We start from the raw sequence: 21,487 nt of genomic DNA on the forward strand, positions 1-21,487 counted from the left end.
TATGTAGAAAAACTATTGGGAATTTATAACCATCTAGAAATGGGTTAACCCCTTTAAACAAATTCAGCTCTAGGAAACTGCATTGATTTAATTGACAAAAAAAATTATTTTTTTTCAGAATGTTGAAAATAGGTCGAGAGATCCATAAAATTGAAAAAATAATCTTGACTATTTTTCGTCTTACTGCTGCTTCATTTCACGATCTTTGAACTTGGTTGTTTAAACTTGGTTGGTTACGAGTTTTTTGTCATCAAAATTAAGTACATTAAAATGAATAATCTGAATATTAAAGCGCACACAGGATTTAACTTAGGCGGTGGCACTCTAGAATGAACAAAAACATGCGATCAGAAAACAACCAAATGGAAATTAGAGCTCTGGTCATAACGTGACTTTAAAAGCTTAAATTAATGTTATATTTCACAATCACTGATTTTAGGTACTTCAAAGTTTGAATAAAGGCAAATTGGAGTACCGAAGACACTAATTAAAATAAAAGTAATATAATAATAAATATAATAATAATAATAATAATTGATCGAAGAAGTCAGCTCAAATTAAATCAGAAGAATAAGGTTTCATTCTGATGAAGATTTAACCACATCTTCTACGAAGTTTTACAGGTCACTACAGAGTAATTGCGAATTTATCTTTATGAAAAAAAATATAAGTTCTATTTAAATTTATAAAACCTTGTATTCCATTCTTGGTACTTCATTCTTCATCTCTTTTATTCCTCACATCGATTTTAAATCCTTCTAGAAAATCACAAGCTTCGCTTGGTCATCAAGTTTAAAGGGATATATCTGTAAGAGAGGAGTGTAGTAATGTATCCATGTTTCATCCACAGTGACGAAACGACGCTTAAAGTCCTGCGGATTCTTCTGGAACAGCTGCAAACCGTCCTTGCAACACTTCACACGATTTCGTTTTTGGTCAAGCGTGAGCAATCGCGGCACCCATCTTGCGGATAGCTTTGTCATGTCCAAATGTTGATGCAAAATATTATGTACCCGTTCATTCGAGAAGCCCACAGCACTAGCAATCTCACGCACCTTCACTCTTCTGCCATCCATCACCTTATCATGGATTTTATCAATGATTTCTGGAGTAGTAACCTCAACAGGGCGTCCAGTTACATTAAGCGTCACTCGTGCCCATATGGCCACTCCGAAAATTTTGAAAACCACTTATAAACTGTTCTAATCGAAGGTGCAGAGTCACCATAATGTTTAACAAGCTTCTCTTTAGTCTCCTGAGGCGTTTTGCCTTTCATAAAGTAGTGTTTAATCAACACACGAAATTCTTTTTCGTCCATTTTTTGAAAATCACTCGACTTCCTCGATTCAAACGAATGCCAAACACAAAGAAATAGACCGATCTGACTGAAACTTGGTGTGTGTTCTTCCAAGAGATGCTACTAACTAAACATAACCTCGATACGCGCCAGTGGTGCTATCTCTCTGACTTTGCACGGACTTTTCAAACGACCCTCGTATAAGGGAAGATATGCAGGCAGGTGCTACCCATTTTCTATGTCAACTCTTCAGGAAGTACGGGAGGAATCCATCCAACCAGAGGAAACTGGAAGTACTAATAAAGGATTAGTCGGTAGATTTCGAGTTAATGTGATCAATTTGGAAGTAGGGCTTGAAAATTGTTGGCCATTTTGTCCGGCTCTATATGGCGCTCCTTTTAAATAATAATAGAGGGTTAAATTGTGCTGAGGGGACCTCTAGACCCAGAAGGCTGAATTTAATCTTCTTTTAACTTTTTCAAGTCTGAATGTAAATTTTTAACTTTTCTATCAATTTTATTTTGAAATCAACTCCTGAACTTTTACTTGCACATTAAAAACGATCCAAGCAAATCGTTTATAAAGAATTATAAGAAAGAATTTCAAATAAATTATTCAAAGAAAGACTTAAGACAGTTTTTGCAGCTATTTAGAGTGCAGTCAGACCTTACTGAACGAATTATAACTTTTGGAACTGCGTAATAAATTGTTTTAATTAATAGTTCAGTGTGTTTTAACCAATGAAACCAACTACTTAACTAGTTGAGCCAATACTTAAAAACACAATGCGTTTTTGATGAAATAAAACCAGTGATGACGAATCTTTTGAGCTAGGCGAGTCAAAATTTTGAATAATCCCAAATTTGAAATGAAATTCTTATTTAATATTATATAATAATATTTTGTCCCTATCGATGCATCTCACCCAAAATGAGTTCGCGTGACACTCATCTGTCACGCGTGTCATAGGTTCACCATCACGGAATAAAACTATACCGAATATTTAACACAATCTCAAAATTTGCACTTAGCAAAGCAGTAGTAAATTTTTACTTAAAACCCTTCAAATCACAGATAACAGAGTACCTTTTTTAAGTAAATTTACAGTCAATATTTCACCAAGATTTATGCTGTTAAATTGGTTTTGCCATCGTACAATCCACAATCAGTAGGTTTTCTCCTAATTCTAGTTAAGCTCATAGGCATTATAACTTCGTTAAGTCCGAACATCTAGTTAGTACTGTCAGATCTCGGTAAGAGGATTTACAACCCACGGATGATGTCAATATTCATATCCTATAGTTTTACATATATTTCTCCAATTCCAGTAACAAGAATCTCTTGCTTTGATTGACAGTAGGGGAGCCTTATTATTTTAAGTATGTTAACACAAACGGTTTGCTCAAAAGTTGAAACCTCATCATGTGAATATATACTTTTTTCAGAATTATGTTTTCCTATATTTCTTAAACACATTTCACGGGTATTTAATCAAACTCAATTTAGTTTTCAATTTCTTAAATTTTTTCAAACAAAATACAATAATTTGCTATCTTGACATTGAAATGAATTAAATTATTAGGGAATGATAAAAAGATGTAATTCTAACTTTTCCATTTATAAATTTTTCGCTTATTTATTGCATACTCAAGAAGCAAGATAAATAAGAAATTTTAAATTAATGCAAAGAAAATCCCTAGTGGTATTATAACTTTACGGATGGAATAAATGTAAAATATCTTGAAGACACTAACGCTTCGGAATTCGAACGGATTATTAATCAATGTTTTACTAAAAAAGTATTACGTATTTTCCATTCTTTTACTACAAATTTAAATAATTTTATCACAAATAACGATTACACCTATGTCCGAACTTTTGCTTTATTATAAATCTGGGTTAATATTGTATATTATTCGACAATAAGGAAGTGCTAGCGACCGACCCAAGTCCGAATCCTCTTAATTCTCATGTTAGTGAATGAGTGGTGGTAGAATTGGATTTCGCCGAGAAACCTAAAGAATCTAAAGAATGTCTCCACTCCCTGTACGGGGTGTTCATTGCACTAGTAATTCTACTCCAAGTACCCGTAGATGTTTGGACTGTGACGAGTTTACCTCTATTTCTTCAATCGCTTCATGGACTTTTGAGCTAAGATCAAGGAGTAGTACTTTTTTCTTTACCAAATAACTTGTTACCAACAAAGATTAATCACTTAATTCACAAAAGTATCAAAGGTTTTACAATCGATAGACTATCTATGAAACTGTCTCTAAATCGTTACTGGAAGACTTAAATGCACGAAAATCTTTCCAAATCAGATCATTAAAGATTTCCTCCGCTTTGAGGAAGGCACTTCGGGCTAAGACTCCATCACTTAAAAAACTCATTATAGTAAGACATAACGAAAAAGTGGCGAAATTCCAGATGGAGCTATTCTTTTTATGTGACTTTTTCTGAAGGCATTAAATTCAATGAAGTTTGTTTCAATTCTAATTAATGAAACGGCATTTAAAGCTTAAGTTTTAGAATGGAAAGATATTAGTAGGAGAAAATAATTAAAAACTTATTGATTTTAGTCTTCAAATCAAAACTTAGTCTAAGGTTTTTTAAACAATTATTTCCCAGCTTTTTGTTTACACTATATATAAAAAAAAAATACAATCTGAAGATCTTGAGAAGGCAAGTTTGAAGGGAAACCAAGTTGGACAGAACACAAGTACTTAAAGATCAATATAGAATGCGCGCCATGTTTATACAAAGAAGAGAGTAAACTGTATGCTAATACTGTCTGGATTAATTTCCCGAAGTTCGGGCCTCACTGTTTGCAGGACCCGGTTACTCCCTATAAGCCATCCACTTCAATAGAACGGTTTCAGCTCCACCCATTTCAGCTTTAAATATATTCCCCTTTTCCGTAACTATCAGCATGGAAACCCCGTCCGTTCAATGTTACTTTAAAATGCTTACCCAAGCATTTGTTAGCTATTATCGCAGACCATGTTAATGTATTCCAACCATGTCACATCAACGTTTAATGGCATCGTTGTATATAAATAAAATTTCTACTTCAAGTATGATGTAAACTTTATTTTTATTCATGCTGAGTTAGATTACTAAAACTAAGTTTGTCATTACTTCAATCACTTCCATGTCAGAGAGAATGAAAACCACTTCAAAATATAAATCTTTCTGCTAGTATTTTCTTTAAGATCTACAATGTTCTATCTGTTCCCCGGTATGGGGTACAGGGCCGGCTCCTAGTTTGTGTTGGCCCTTGGGCTACTGAGCCTCAGCGAGCCCCTTTGTAGAGGAAATCATGTGGGCATAGCCAACCAGATTAAAAATTATACAGTAAATAAAAGGATTTAAATAAATATGCCACGCCCCCAGTTGCTATTCTGAAGATTAGCCGTCAGTCGTCTTTGGCAGTCATTCTGTTTAGAACCATATGTGCCTTGTGCTTTGTTGATACAACTTCTTGATTCGCTTTAATCGCTTCTCCTGGGTCTTCCACTCGGTGACAGGGCAATTACCGGAAACCCCTAATTGCGATGTGGGTCCTGGCACTTGCCCAGGTAAGCCGGGTGCTGCCGATGGCCCTGCTGTGTGTACATTCCACCACTGGCTTAATTATTAATACATTGAAGTAGAAATCCTAATTCTTCCATTCAAACTAGACGAAAATTCCCAATTTTTCCATTAATTTCTCAAACGTAACTTCTAATTAAAGGTTACTCTGTTTGTACAATTCACTTCTGGCTTATTTATGAATACACTCAAGCAGAAATCATACGTTTTTCAAAACTAGGTAAAAATTACTTATTTTTCCAATATTTTGTCATGGTGATTCAAAATTCATGCGTGCATTTGATTACGCAAACTGGGTAGTCCGAATTTGATGTTACATAGCAAGATGAAAGGAAAAATAAGGAATACTCGTCTAGTTTTACTGCAAAGATTGATATTTCTGATTCAGTGTATTAATAATTAAGCCAGTGGTGGAATGTATACACAGGGTTGCCTGAATTTTGATTAAAACTGCAAAATTAATGGAAAAATAGGTAATACTCGTCTAGTTTTACTGCAAAGATTGATATTTTTGCTTCAGTACATTAATAATTAAGCCAGAGGTAGAATGTATACACAGCAGGACAAACGTCAGCATCCGGGTTAACCGGGTATTCAAAATTTCAATCTTTCCTGTAAAACTAGACGAGATTCCTAATCTTTCCATTTCCTTCTGCATTTGTGACTACAAATTCCGGCTACCCTGTGTATTAGGACCGGCTCCAGGTTTTTGTGTGAGCCGTTGGGCGTCAGAACCTCTGCAGGCCCCTTTGTGGAGGTAATCATGTGGCGACTGCCAACTAGATTCGATTTAAATTGCACAGTAAATAAAATGATCTAAATAAATAGGGTACGCTCCCGGCGCTATTCTTCTTTAGCAGTCATTCTGCTTAAAACCAAGTGCTTTGTTGATTCACTTCATACTTAAACTAGGTGTACATCGCTCACTTTTAAAGATACATTTTTATAACTCCTATTTTAGCATGCATGTAATATTAAAGTGAATTCAATTTGTCACAATTTAAAGTTTAAAAAACATTGGTTGATCGGAACTTAACGACCTATTTGATAAGATTCCACTCTTGGAACTTGGCGTGAATGACTAGATATTACTTAGATCTACTAATTTTGTTTCTACTTCTTTACAAAGGATAATAATTTTGAGAGAGTTGGTATCTTCCTCAGAAGTATTGAAATTGATTGTAAAACTAACACCACTGGAGAAGACACATATTGTAAATTTGATGAAAAGAAATCTTTAAGCTACAACTAGTTGAAAGTAGAAGAGTGCGACCGGTTAGTTTAAGTGATAAATTACTCACATTATTAGGAACTAAAAGTGGCCCATTTGCAAGTTGCACAGAAAATGATTGAATGTGATTGATTTTGTGTTTTAGAGGGTAGGGATTTATGGACCATCCAAAACAGAGTGTCATCGTTTTGGATAAACATTTCAGTTTGTTTAACTAAATGCATGGCCACCCTCCATCGCACAATTGTTTATACTACCGAGGGACTTATGTGGTATTGATTCTCCCCTTCTAACCGTTGAAAATACTATTATTTAAATAAACACTTCTCTTTTTTTATAACACTTGAATGAAATATAAATAATAACATATCAAGATAAATGGAAAATAATTTTAATATTATTATTAAAGATTTGGGAAAAACTGATTTTCGAAACCTTGATGCACTCTTCCTTCGGCTCAATTAAAATCTTACACGATTGCAGAAATTAGCTTAATGAATAGTCAGAGAAAGTAACATACGAGGGTCGTTTGAAAAGTCCGTGCAAAAATAAAAACTACTTAATTTTTTGGGGTAAACCTTTTTTATTTTTCAACATAGTCTCCTTTTAGGCTTATACACTTCGTCCAACGCTGCTCTAGTTTGTTGATCCCTTCCGAATAATAGGATTTGTCCAAGTCTGAAAAATAGCCATTCGTTTCTGCAATCACCTCCTCGTTTGAATAAAATCTTTTTCCCGCCAGCCATTTCTTCATATTGGGGAACAAATAGTAGTCCGAGGGAGCCAAGTCTGGAGAATAGGGGGGATGTGAAACGAGTTGGAACCCTATTTCCATTAATTTTGCGACCACAACTGCTGAGGTGTGAGCTGGTGCGTTGTCGTGATGGGAAAGGACTTTTTTGTGGGCCAATCGTGGGCGTTTTTCTTGCAGCTTGGTTTTCAAACGGTCCAATAACGATGAATAATATGCACCTGTAATAGTTTTACCCTTTTCCAGATAGTCGATGAGGATTATTCCTTGCGAATCCCAAAAGACAGTCGCCATAATCTTTCCGGCCGAAGGAACGGTCTTCGCCTTTTTTGGCGCAGATTCCCCCTTGGTAACCCATTGTTTAGACTGTTCTTTGGTCTCAGGAGTGTAGTGATGTATCCATGTTTCATCCACAGTGACGAAACGACGCTTAAAGTCCTGCGGATTCTTCTGGAACAGCTGCAAACCGTCCTTGCAACACTTCACACGATTTCGTTTTTGGTCAAGCGTGAGCAATCGCGGCACCCATCTTGCGGATAGCTTTGTCATGTCCAAATGTTGATGCAAAATATTATGTACCCGTTCATTTGAAATGCCCACAGCACTAGCAATCTCACGTACCTTCACTTTTCTGTCATCCATCACCATATCATGGATTTTATCAATGATTTCTGGAGTAGTAACCTCAACAGGGCGTCCAGAACGTTAAGCGTCACTTGTGCCCATATGTCCACTCCGAAAATTTTGAAACCACTTATAAACTGTTCTAATCGAAGGTGCAGAGTCACCATAATGTTTATCAAGCTTCTCTTTAGTCTCCTGAGGCGTTTTGCCTTTCATAAAGTAGTGTTTAATCAACACACGAAATTCTTTTTCGTCCATTTTTTGAAAATCACTCGACTTCCTCGATTCAAACGAATGCCAAACACAAAGAAATAGACCGATCTGGCTGAAACTTGGTGTGTGTTCTTCCAAGAGATGCTACTAACTAAACATAACCTCGATACGCGCCAGTAGTGCTATCTCTCTGACTTTGCACGGACTTTTCAAACGACCCTCGTACAATGACAACAATGGGAAGCCTGGCTTTATCATTCAGAATTATACTTTCAATGATAATGCAATTAATAATTACCAAAAAAGAAGGGGAAAAAAACCTTTAGAGAGAATATTGTGCATTTTGCAGACGTTCATTTGTTAAAAATTTTTGAATTTGTAGTACAAATTGTATCTTGTCTATTCAATTTGAAGAACAAATTTCAAGTTGTTTGTTAGTGACAAAATATGAGCTACAATTGGTAACATTTTGCTGTAGTGAGTGGTAAATTATTGCTCTATGGTTGACAAGAACTGTAGACGGTAAAATAATGAGCTAGTTGCCAGAACTGGAAGGGTCCCATAATCCTGGAATCCAATTGGCAGTGTCCTTTCTGATTAGGCTGTTCTAAGTAGGCTTAGCTCCTTATCAGCACCAAACAACCAACCGTCATCTCTTATTTTATTTTATTTTTGTATTTCAATACTCTAATATTAAGAATCGTGATAAATGGTTACATACTTACTTTATATTACGATACTACTTACATTAGATGTTATGGTCTTCGTTTTGATTAGACAAAATAATAATTGAATTTCTTAACGAGGCTTTGTTAAACTAAGCCCTTCACAGCATGCATTTCTTAGCTTATCGTAAGGAATTTTACAAGCTAATGCTTAATCTACAGAGTGTATGTCCCTTTCGCAAACCTGATGCTGGAAATCCTTCATATTATTTAGTTTCCAAATTATCTCTAAAACAAACAAATTATTCAATGAGATTTATTGATTTTCATTTTCGGAAAAAGAGGGCCAGCCACTTCTTCAGCGACCTTGATATCTCAGGGCGGGTTAGGAGCATCGCACATCCTCATCTGCCATGATAAACATAGGTCCCCAATGAGACGTAGTTAAATTGTAAATTCCCGATACCTCTAGTTAACAACCGCAAATTTACTCACAAAACTGTTCACAGACAGAAAGGCATGCTTTTACAGATTATTCATTCTAGGATATACGAGGTGTGTTCAAAAAGTAACGGGAATTTTTAAATTTCGCGGGTTTGGAGTCTGATTGTAAAATTTTTTTTTTTATTATGTTGGTACACATGCCCCTGAAGTACGATAAAATTTTCAGTAATATTCATTGTTTACTTCTTAAGTGGCAGCCGTTAAGGTTAGACGTGTTTTTCGAGCTTGGCGATTTTTGTTTGTTAAAAAAAATGGATCAAAGAATTTGTATTAAATTTTGCGTAAAAAATGAAATAAAGTGTGTGAAATGTTAATAAAGGCATATGGTGAGTCTGCTATGAGTAAAACAAGGATTTACGAGTGGTATAAGCGTTTCCAAGATGGCCGCGAAAACGTTGAAGATGACGAACGACCTGGACGTCCAAGCACATCAACAACCGATGAAAACGTGAAAAAAGTGAAAGAAATGGTTATGAACGATCGCCGAATCACAATCAGAGAAGTCGCTGATGATGTTGCCATATCAATTGGCTCATGCCATGAAATTTTTTCGGATGTTTTGGGTATGAAACGTGTGGCAGCAAAATTTGTTCCAAAATTGTTGAATTTCGAACAAAAACAGCGGAGAATGGAAGTTGCTCAAGAGTCACTCAATGAAGTCGACAACGATGCGGATCTACTGAAACGTGTTATAACAGGTGACGAAACATGGGTTTACGGATATGATGTCGAAACTAAGGCTCAATCGTCCCAATGGAGACATTCTGGATCGCCAAGACCGAAAAAGGCTCGACAAGTGCGGTCGAATGTGAAGGTTATGCTCACTGTGTTCTTCGATTTTAATGGCATAGTGCATCATGAATTCTTGCCACAAGGTCAAACAATCAATAAGGAGTACTACCTACAAGTTCAACGCCGTTTGCGTGAAGCAATCCGAAAAAAACGCCCGGATTTGTGGCAAAACAATTCATGGATTTTGCACCACGATAATGCACCTGCTCACACTTCATTGCTTGTTCGTGAATTTTTGGCCAAAAACAAAACTTTAACGATGCCCCAGCCTCCATATTCGCCAGACATGGCTCCATGTGACTTTTTTCTATTTCCAAACATAAAGAGAACATTAAAAGGCCGTCGTTTTACAAGCATAGATGACATTAAAAGCGAATCGCTGAAAGCTATCACAAAGATCGAGTTTCAGAAGTGTTTCGAGGATTGGAAAAAGCGCTGGCACAAGTGTATTGTATGCGAAGGGGACTACTTTGAAGGCGACAATATTAATGTAGATGAATAAATAAATATTTTTTTCAAAAAACGAAAATTCCCGTTACTTTTTGAACACACCTCGTACACAAACACCTAAAGAGAACCTCCAAAGGCTTTTTTGGCCACAAAGACTTTGACATTGTTCATACTCAAACTTCGAATATATAAATATTGAAACTTGAGGCTCTTCAACTCTGAGGTCGTATAAGACTGGAGCCTTCTAAGTTCACTAACCTATATTCTAAGTGAACCTCATAGTAGTGTTTACTCACTTGTTTGGAAAAGAAGAACTATGACTGCCCTTGGCATATTCCCAGGGTATCCTCCTAGAGCAGGGTTCGGCAACCCGCGGCTCTTTTATCCAAATTGTGTGGCTCTTCAGCCTGCCCAAAATACATTATATATTTCAATTTTATTGAAACAAATGAAAATTCCATTTATTAAAGGTATTTTCAAAAATAATTTTAAATGTTATAGGTTCGAAATTGAATAGAATTACGTACAATATCAAAATAAAGTACTTGATTTATATTGTAAGACTCCCGCCTTTTCATTCGTTTAGTTATTATTTATTTGTTTATTTACTTTGCAATATGTGAAAATAAATATATAAAACATTTATGTGTTATTGAATATCATAAAATAATAATTTGTGAATACAAATTATCTACAGAGTTGTTTACTCTATCATCCTCGTGGCTCTTGGTAAGATTTATTAAAATCATTTAAGGAGAAATGGCTCTCTACTTAAAATAGGTTGCCGACCCCTGTCCTAGTGTATTAACTGCTTAAACTTCTCCCCTTGGCACAGGACCATATTTTTGAAGTGATGTTTTGTGAATTATGGGTTTGTTGTGTATCGTCAGGGTGAATTTAAGTCCAAGTAGCCTCCTGTGTAGTCCGTAACGTCCGTTAAGTTCCTTCTTTAAAGTATTGTGTGCGGGTTCCACTCTGACTAGAGCCCTAAGTACCGAACTTGGGTATGTCAGTGATATTGATGTATAAGGGCAGGCAGTTCCTTAAAAAATTAGAAATAAGATTGGAAATTATCACGATTGAATTACTTCCTTTTAAGTGGAATAAGAAGTAAAATATCAGTTTACTATCAAAATGAAAATATGTTTAACTGCAACACAGATATACGTCAATATGTAGAGTGGTTATATATAGAGATCAGAGATAGGGAGTCTCCCAGTATAAAGGACGTCTAAACTTAGTGGAGTGAATTAAGCTTGAAATGGGTAATATAGAGCACAAACGGTGAACTAGTTTTCTGCCTGTGTGTATATATTTGTGTGTGAGTGATGGCCTAAATAACCACAGTTCTCTAAATAGCTTCAGAGGAAGTGGTACAAGCCTTACAGGAACAAAAGGGGGATTGGGTTCATCTTGAGAATCGATGTTCCCTTAACTGTACGAGTGCCAGGGAGTCTGGCGGCGCCTAGGCGTCCTGGCGCCCTACAGCATCGATCTATCGTGCAGATGAATAAGGACCACATTTCTTTAGTAGATCCTGTTTGGCCCACCCTACTGTAGCCGACTAGTAGTACTATATGTGTAGACAATGTCCTGCCGCAACTATTAAACCAAACTAAATGAATACTCCCTGAGCAGGCTTTAATGGCAGCCATGACTCCTTGAGTGCCCTGAAGAAGCTATAAACCTCTTATTTGCTTTCTGCTCTTCATTTTTCTACCCGTTGTTTTTAAAAGTCCATTTCAGTAATTTATAAATAATATCAACTACACTTCTTTAAAGAGTTGTACACAGAAAAAAAAAAATGCAATACCTAGAAGTATCTATAAAGAAAACAGTTAAAAGGGTGCTTCTTATTCTTTTTATTAATTACATTCTTGTTTTTAACTACGCCTTCTTAATTGTACATTTTTTCTTTTAATTTAAAATACCTGTGGTCATTGGCAACCGGAGCCATTTCCAGAACACTGCCGGCCTCTTAGGAAGTGTTTTCTAGTAACAGACAGTATTCACTGGACATTCAGCTGTAAGAGGCTCCTAGAGAGAGAGAAAATCTAAGAACAGGCATCTGGATTCGATAGCACGATCTTCGCGTCCTGCGTGGGAATCAGAGAACTAACCACTAAGCTTACCCCTATCCTTAAATGCTATTAACCTCAAAAATACATCATATTACTTCTTATTTTATATTCTTTAAGGAGATTAAACAGAACATATAATTTCAAAGTTAAGACTCATAGTTAGTATAAGAGTTAATAGCCTAGTAATTATGATCCTGCACAATTGCAATGTTCCAATTATATTAACTGAGGAGCATTTTCTTTAAAAAATGTAAAGTTAGTAAATAAGATTAAACATATTATTTTTACTTACATTTTTCAGAAAATCTATAATAAGACTTGCACAATTGAAAAATGATAATAGAACGAAGGCTAGCAACTATTCTTCAATCATGATCCCACGTGACTTGAAAAGACATGCTGAATTGAGTGTTGTAAACTGATTTAACTTAAGCTTCACTGGCGCCAATATTATTTTAAATTAAAATCGTTGTTTATCTAAGTAAGTCATATTCATTCTAATTGGGTTATTTCTACAAAGGGACTGAAATGGGTAAACAATTGTTCCGCTCATAATGGAGATGTTTTCTGAGCTTTATCTTTTCGGATTTTAAGAAATGTACTAATAATTTGATCTTAACTTCGGATTCTAATTGATAAGGTGCCAAATAAAATAGCATAAGGTCAACTTAACTCAATTAAGGTGTTAATGGTTATTAAGTCTCGAGTTTTAATTGGGAGATTCTGCGTTAGCTACTTTTTAGTTGTTGGAAAAAATACTAAAAGTAAAGTGTCTGCTTCCGCCACCGATCACTTTAGAGACCTTATCTATCTTGGTAGTTGGATGTAAAGCCAACCCCCGAAAACAAAGGCGGTAAGGCTGAATGTCTTAAGATCCTTGACCAGAGACTCCTTAAGAAGGTGTCATTTACGTTGCCCAAAAGAAATTAGTTTAGGGATGAAATTGTACGTTCTTTTTGTGAGGTATCAGAGAAGTTACCTCAGGGAATGTTGTTAATCGAAGTTTGATTTTTTGGGGGGGGCTACTTTATGTTATTAATGCTTTCGTTTTTAAGGAAAATTTTAATAAAAATTATTATCTAGAAACCAAAGCACGAGTTTTTTCTTTTTTAGAAAAATATTCTCGATGCAAAGAGACTCGGAGCATTTGTTATGTTTGAGAAATGATAGGGAAAAAGAAAAATAGGGAAGCTGAGTGGGTTATGAAGTGATATAGGATGGGAGCATCACTTGTGCGAAGAAGAAATGCTGGCCAAATCCTGCTAAAGCCCTTAAATCTCCAGCAGTTCTTCTAGCACATTACTTGGAGCCTTTACACCCTCTTTACACTTCAACAATGTTACGCTTTAGTTTTTAAATCTTCTTATCTAATCTGCTCTTGTTTATTTATATATTTATTAAGCGTTTTATTTAATTAATACAGCGTTCATTTAATTAATACTACAACTTTATTTTACTAGCTTTTTGTTTTTTAAACTACTAAGTCTGCAACCTTTTCTTGTTTCAAGTATTATTTTCTTAAGAGCTCGTAAGAAAAGGGAGACTTTTGTCTCATATTTTGGAATTGAGTTTTCAGCGTAAATATATTCAGTAAAAAAAAAAAAAAAAAATCAAGAAGCATTTGCTAGTTGATCAATTTTGAACAAAAACTTAATCATCGCAACTTCATGTGGAAAAAATACGAAGTCCTGCGGATTCTTCTGGAACAGCTGCAAACCGTCCTTGCAACACTTCACACGATTTCGTTTTTGGTCAAGCGTGAGCAATCGCGGCACCCATCTTGCGGATAGCATTGTCATGTCCAAATGTTCATGCAAAATATTACGTACCCGTTCATTCGAGATGCCCACAGCACTAGCAATCTCACGCACCTTCACTCTTCTGCCATCCATCACCTTATCATGGATTTTATCAATGATTTCTGGAGTAGTAACCTCAACAGGGCGTCCAGAACGTTCAGCGTCACTTGTGCCCATATGGCCACTCCGAAAATTTTGAAACCACTTATAAACTGTTCTAATCGAAGGTGCAGAGTCACCATAATGTTTATCAAGCTTCTCTTTAGTCTCCTGAGGCGTTTTGCCTTTCATAAAGTAGTGTTTAATCAACACACGAAATTCTTTTTCGTCCATTTTTTGAAAATCACTCGACTTCCTCGATTCAAACGAATGCCAAACACAAAGAAATAGACCGATCTGGCTGAAACTAGGTGTGTGTTCTTCCAAGAGATGCTACTAACTAAACATAATCTCGATACGCACCAGTGGTGCTATCTCTCTGACTTTGCACGGACTTTTCAAACGACCCTCGTAAATCTAAGACAAAGTGCAGTTCAGTACATTAGAAGCGTGGCTAGCAATTGTATTCAATTGGTAAACAGAGTGAGCACAATTTTGTTGATGATTTTTCTTTAAAAAAAAGAAAAAAAAGAAAGTCCCTTAGTGCCCTTAAATCAGATTTTAAAAACCCATCATTTATGTATCAAGAAAAGAATTACGGTTCTAAGATTTCATACCGATCTCTTTAATAAATCGTAAATATTCTTTGATACTAGAAGCAGTTGTAATAGAAGAAAAATTGTTGACGAAACAGTCGCAGATGACGACAGACTAGAAGTATATATGTATTATATAAAATATAGCAGTGATACCGAATCAGGGAATGTTGTACAGCTTGTATTGATACAACCAGATTGAATTTCCTCAAGTTAGGAAGGGCTGTCTGAGTGTGTGATGTCTGTAAATGTATCCTTAATCCAATGGAAACAATTCCTTATTCTAAGAAATATTGACTTCCTGGGGGGGAACAATCTTATTAGTGGTACACTGTCGAGTTATTGAGTTATTAATTTACTTTTTTTAATAAAGTCGATCAGTGAAGTCGATAGGAGATGACTCATTTATAAAAGAGGGTTTTTGCATTCGCTACTTTGTTACTTCAATTCATATGATAGGGATAATACAGGCCTAGAGACCTGTACGCAGAAGATTCCTTTAATAAATTATAATTATCTTACTTCAGTTCATTACTTTCAATAGGTATTATTAGATAAACAATTAGATAAGCTGCTTTTAGGCATGGTTACGCTAAGTTAGAAGATGTAGGGTATTTCGGAATAAAAAGTTCGATTGTTCTATGTTTAATAAATAATAGAAACTTCGATAATATGAAATATGAAGTAAGAAGTTTTTAGTGATTCTTAATATAATTAGAAAACAATGTACTTATGATTTACATCCGAAGTAAAGTATTGAAGAAAAATGTAAGAAAAGAAGAATTCTGCTCATTGTTTGCTTCAAAAATTTAAAATCAATTTCGAAAGGAAGTTTTAACGTTCAGGTAGATCTTCAGTGAGTCTGCACCAATCTAAAGTTAATATTAACTAATAAATGAAGCGGAGCTGCCCTAACAAGTGCAAAGCATAAAATAGAGACTTTAAACATGAGCTGCCACTTATCGAAAAAGAATAAAGTTCATTTATAAATGTTTAATAATTCTCCACCATCATAGTTCAGCTTTGCGCTACTAAGAGACTTGCCGAAAAATATGCCTACGAGAGTAAATCAGATTGCCATGGCGGTGGGCAAACTCAGCCCGTATATGAAGTTATAGGATTGAAAACAAAAAGTAAAGTAAATTTCTTTGTGGGATTCAAGGATATTGTTTATTATGAATGTATCACAGATGATGAAACTATTGTTGCGCAATGTAAAGTATGTATGACTTCAGTGAACCGAAAACTTGTATTCTAGTAACAGGATCAGCAACAAAAATCTAAGCGTAAAGGAACTAAAAGGAACAGAGTAACTCACGATTTGGGATTAACAGATTATCATTTTCTCTCGAGACGACACATTTTCTTTCGAGAATCAGTAATTCAACTTGGAGGAAAGCACTAGAATTATTTGCTTAGAATACCCGAAGAATGGTATCAGTATGGAATGCAACAGCTTGCCGAAAGATACGCAACATCATATAACGTTGGGTTATGTTTTGAAAACTCGTGATTTACTTACATTTTATTCGTTGAATAAATATATGAAATATATTCGTAACACAGTCACTCTCACATCCTCCTGAATTATAATTCCATAATTATTTACTTATTTAATTTAAGCTAATTTTGGATTTAGTCATTGGATTCGCATGTATGCTGTACAACCAACTTCTTTTCGTCGTGCTTAAGCTACTTAAATTAAAATAAAAGTATTTATTATCTCAAAAATGTTTTTCAAGCAAATTAGATACATACATCTAAATTAGAACCCCTGAGCGGTTTCTGTCCGTCAGGATTGCAACCAAAAACACTGCATACCAATAACAACTATTATGCCAAACCCTGAAAAAATACTTCTTGAACCCCAAAATATCTTATCATTGGGTCAAAGGTTCTGTAATTGCCCAGTGTTGGATGCCCAACTACTGTCCTCCATATCGGCAGGCATCCTATTGTTTTCTGATGAATATCATGCAAATTACAAGGTGAAAAAAAAGTGTACTGCATTTTAATAAAGAGTTTAAATTATTTAAAAACAGATTTACGTAAAAGATAGCGACTGAAGATAGCGACTGAAGATAAACATTGAAAATCATTTTGCAGCATTCCAATGTCCGATTTATCTCTAAAGAGATACAAACAATAGCAATGGAAGAAGGGGATGGGGGAGATATTTTGTGGATATTGTTAGAGAGGGAAACGAAATAGGTCCTAGGTTGATGGTTGAGATGGATGTAGAGACCCAGCCAGCAGGGAGAGGGAAAGAGAAGTAGATCGTCAATTGTTGAAACAATTAGATGATGGGACAAGAGTAAAGTATGGAGAAAACAGGGAGAGAGATGTTGTAGAGAACAAGCAGAATGAAGGGAAACGGGTGGCAAGGGTTTAGCCGGCTTTTAGGAAATGCTTTTTAGTGGATTATGCTCAGCAAGGGGGAGCCCTAATCACTCGTGACGAGTCGTGATTTCATCTCCACACTTTAGCCATCTCCTGGCTCTTTCAGCATTATCTCTCTGTAACTATGCACTAAACGCTGCTGACTTAAATTTATAAATCATCTCTGGAACAAGCCGGCAGTAGATTTTTATTATAAAAGAAAAAGGTTAGAAACAATCGCTCGCCCTTTCTTTCCTCATTTCTCTTAATTCAAGCTAAATTTCTTAAGCAGTAAGAGTTTATGCCGAACATTTAATTTTCTTAATGGAAAAAATGGGGCAGGACCTTCATTTCTTTACTTCATCAAAGCTTCCCCGTAATATCTTTAAAAATGAATAAATAAATAAATATTTCTCATAAAAAGATCATAATATATACGAGTATATATAATGAAATATATTTTGTACTTTCAAAGTAAGGCATTTGGATGTATACAGGGTGTCCCAAGGTATGTGGATAACGACTTTTTCTCGGAAACTAAGATAGCTAGAAAAAAAACTAAAAAATACGTGTTCCCTTAGTTTTTTTATTAGGAATCCAAATTTACTTTGTAAATTTTTTTCGGTGCTTCCAGAAGCGAGATACAGGCACCAACTTCATTTTTTCAAATGGGAAGGTGCGGTTTTTATTTCAGAAATAGATTCCTCTATTTTTTTTAAAGAAAAATTTACTTGAACGGTTTTTTTCTGTGAGCGATATTTTACAAGTTATGAATGAAAACATGATTCTTATAAGAAATTTCAAAATGATAATATTATAACGGTTTTTTGATTGAATAAGAAGAAAAGTACTATTTTATTATAAATTTTACTCCTCATTAATATTACAGATCATGCTCGAAATGACCTCCACCATTAGAGATGCAGAGACATGCTCTTTCCTGCCAATTGTCCCTTACTGCCAAAGAAATAGATTCGAATTTATCTGGGTTACAGGCATCTATTATTCTCTGCTTTAGTTCATCTACAGATGCAATCACACCTTCCCCATTTGAAAAAATGAAGTTGGTGCCTGTATCTCGCTTCTGGAAGCACCGAAAAAAATTTACAAATTAAATTTGGATTCCTAACAAAAAACTAAGGGAACACGTATTTTTTAGTTTTTTTCTAGCTATCTTAGTTTCCGAGAAAAAGTCGTTATCCATATAGCTTGGGACACCCTGTACGGTAATATCCCAAAAATAAAATAAATTTCTATTCTATTTTACGTAGATGTTGAGTCATATCACAAAATCATATGCACTCATCTAATGCTGAACACAATCTCGGAAGACATTTGTGCCTATATATTGAGCTACCATTGTGAACCTGAATCCACTTCTACGTACAACAACTTCAACATCTGGAAAACATAGACTTCTGTTTTACATCTTCCATCAAGCATTCTCCCTTTTACAGTATCAGTTATCGATCACTTCATTATACTTTAAAATCTGCATTAATGGGCATTAAAGTGATCAAGTTGGACACTTTATGAAATATGCCAAGTACGTGATATATCCGGTATAGAGAGGGCTGTTCTAAGCCCTTCTTTCTTCAACAAGAAAGAAGACAATGAAGAAGAAGAAGAAGAAGCTGAAGAAAAAAAGAAGTTCCATAATTGTTGAATGAAGGGACCAACTAACAAGATCTGCTCATAAAAGCTTGTTGATAAAGAAAAAAATAAAAGAAATATCTGATTTAAAAAACTGAAAAGCCGTTCCCTCAATATTCAGGGGCAGTTCTAGGACATAAATACAATTTGCGGGAAGGCTGGTTTGGCAGTATCAATTTCATTACCAATACAACCCCCCCTTACCCCATAGTCTAATAGCGACTCAAAAACATACTGCACTCATACAAACACATCCGGGGGTATTATAGTCTCAAAGCGGGGGCGGATAGAAAACAAGTTGTCCCCCCGTTGCTGTTGTCGAACGAAAATCTAACTCAATTTGTTACCAAGTTTTCACATTAGCTGCCCTCTCATGTAGCAGGGGAACACACTTCAAACGGACGACTAAGAGCCTTTGGAGGAATCGATATGCACTGGTAACGCTTCTGTTGGCAGATACTAGTTCCGCCCTGTCTTCACTTTATTATACATATCCACCTTGCAAATAGATCTTCTACTTTTTACAGCCCAAGATTTCATCCTAATAATAAATTGAATCTCGGAAAATTTTGCAAGAAGTAAATACTGAATAAAAACTATTCAATGATCTCAAATTTGATTTTTTACTGGCAAGCAAGGAATTTTGACGTAAAATATACATCTATATTTTTACATAAAACGAAAAAATGGCATAAAAACTTTACCTCAACAAATTTGGTGAGGACACTCAACATTTATTTCCTTTACTGCCATCCTTAAAGTCCTAACTAACAAGTTTCCTTAAAACCTTAAAACTTCGAAGGATTGAGATATATATCTAATTCTTATCACATTAGAAGGAATATTTCTACCCACTCTTAGAAGTAAGTTCTCTTACTCTCTCTTCTCTTATTCTCTTACTCTTAGAAGTAAGTTTAATGTAATTTTCGAGAAAAAGTTAAATTGTAAGTTGTTTGATAAAAACATCTGAGTGCAGTAATAACCCTAATAAATAAAGTTTTTGACCATCTATCCTAATTCAACAATCCTACCGGACAGTTTCAATTAAAAGAGCAAAAAAAAAAAAAGAATGAAAATTAGTAGTTTTTCATAATGATGGAATGTTGAGTAATTAAAACATATTACTTAAGCTATTTTTTTTTTAATTTATTTGCTATTCACAATCTACAAAGAATAAAATTCGTAATAAGTGAATACGATAAAAGAAGTCTTCATGACTGGATCAACTTGAGGAGAGAAGCTGCCCACCGGCAACACTCTCGCTGGAGTTTCTTACATTACTGGAGATTGTCACGAGGCCAACAGCGTTTCAATCGTCGTGGAGGACGATCTGGAATCGTTGTGGAGGCGAGATTTAGAACAAGAGGATTGGTACAGAGTGGAAGAGAGTCAAAGAATTTTCTATACTTAGATTTAGATTCGTCAGTTATGTATGAGATTTTGAGATCGTTATGGAGAGTAGAGTTAGAGACATAAAATGGAGAATTCGTAATCTGTCGGAGAATTTTTGATTGGAAGGACTGTATTCTTTGTGAATTGGAATGTTTGGTTGAACCCCACAGCTCAAGTCCGTAAGTCCAGATCGGTTTAAGTACACTGTTGTATATTAGTCGTTTATGTTCCAGTGGTAGTTTGGATTGTCTGCCAATCATTCGTAACAGTAATTTGTTTCGTCGGTTGAGTTCGAGTCTTTTCAGTTTAGTGTGCGGATTCCACGTTAATCTTTTGTCAATGTACATCCCAAGGTAGCGAACTAAATTAGCAGAAGGAAGAGGAATTGAGTTAAAATTTAAAGTAGGACAAGAATTACGACGCAGAGTAAAAGTTATTTGTTCGCACTTTTGAGTATTGAATTTGACTCTCCACTTTTTGGCCCAGGGTTCTAGTTTGTGTAGATGATATTGTAGATGAGAGGAGGCTGTAGTGGCGTCTGAGTTAGAAGAGAGAATAGCAGTATCGTCAGCGTAAGTGCAGAGCAGTGTGTTTGAGTCAGTTGGTAGGTCAGATGTGTACACAGTATAGAGAAGCGGTCCGAGAATACTTCCTTGAGGTACACCAGCCCGTGCCAGAGAGTAGTCGGAAGAGGCAGTTCACAACTTATCTTAAAGAAGCGGTCGGTAAGAAATGCTAGTATAATCAAGTAATAAGTTGATGAAAGAGCACTCTTTAACTTCCACAATAGTCCTGGGTGCCAGACTCGATCAAAGGCCTGAGCCACGTCGAGAAAGGCCCCTTTAAGCTAGTAGTAATAAAAATTAAAGCAACACACGCCTTCATTGCAACGCTATCTAGTTGTTGCAGAAGTAGTCTCAAGTTTTTATCACTAATCGCAGACTTCAGTAATAGGGTATCATTTTATTTCAATTTGTTTGCTTAATTACTTCATCTCAGAGCAATAATTTTTGGGTTTTATTTTAATTACAGGATTTCGTTGCACCATTTTAAAATGATGTGAGTAGCATTTTCAAATATTAAGTGCCCAACCTTCTTAGTAATATTTACAGATTTCAAAAAATTAATTTACAGATAAAAAAAAATTCTCATGTTCAAAACATCGAAATGATTTTCTTTTACAATTGTAATAAAATTGAAACTTGAAAGTTTTAAATGTGATTAGCATTCAAAGTTTAAATAAACTGGTCGAAAAGTTCCTGCATTATCAATTTACAAAACTTGATTTACCTATGTCCAATTAGTAAAGTATTGCACTTTAATAATGAAACTGTTGTTTGAACCTAATACTGCGAGGAAAGCTAAAACGT

The 21,487-nt window shown here is 35.3% G+C and overlaps 1 protein-coding gene and 1 long non-coding RNA gene across 3 annotated transcripts in view; one reads left to right on the top strand and one right to left on the bottom strand.

Moving 5' to 3' along the window:
- Positions 1 to 21,487, bottom strand: part of LOC141455063 (uncharacterized) — a 74,527-nt gene that overhangs the window by 22,861 nt on the left and 30,179 nt on the right. Inside the window, exons 2-3 of one of the 2 annotated variants that reach the window (XR_012459125.1) lie at positions 10,415 to 10,525; positions 8,455 to 8,660 (exon numbers count right to left, since the gene is read on the bottom strand). The exons of the other annotated variant lie outside the window; for it this stretch is intronic. This is a non-coding gene — a long non-coding RNA (uncharacterized lncRNA). The remainder of the gene's footprint in view (positions 1 to 8,454; positions 8,661 to 10,414; positions 10,526 to 21,487) is intronic. 2 annotated transcript variants of the gene reach the window in all.
- Positions 1 to 21,487, top strand: part of VGlut (Vesicular glutamate transporter) — a 97,627-nt gene that overhangs the window by 5,714 nt on the left and 70,426 nt on the right. The gene's annotated exons all lie outside the window — the stretch shown is intronic.

The sequence above is a fragment of the Rhodnius prolixus genome, unplaced genomic scaffold, assembly GCF_049639745.1.
Source record: "Rhodnius prolixus isolate KJV_2025 unplaced genomic scaffold, Rpr scaffold_21, whole genome shotgun sequence".
In the NCBI taxonomy this organism is placed as follows: Eukaryota; Metazoa; Arthropoda; class Insecta; order Hemiptera; family Reduviidae; genus Rhodnius; species Rhodnius prolixus.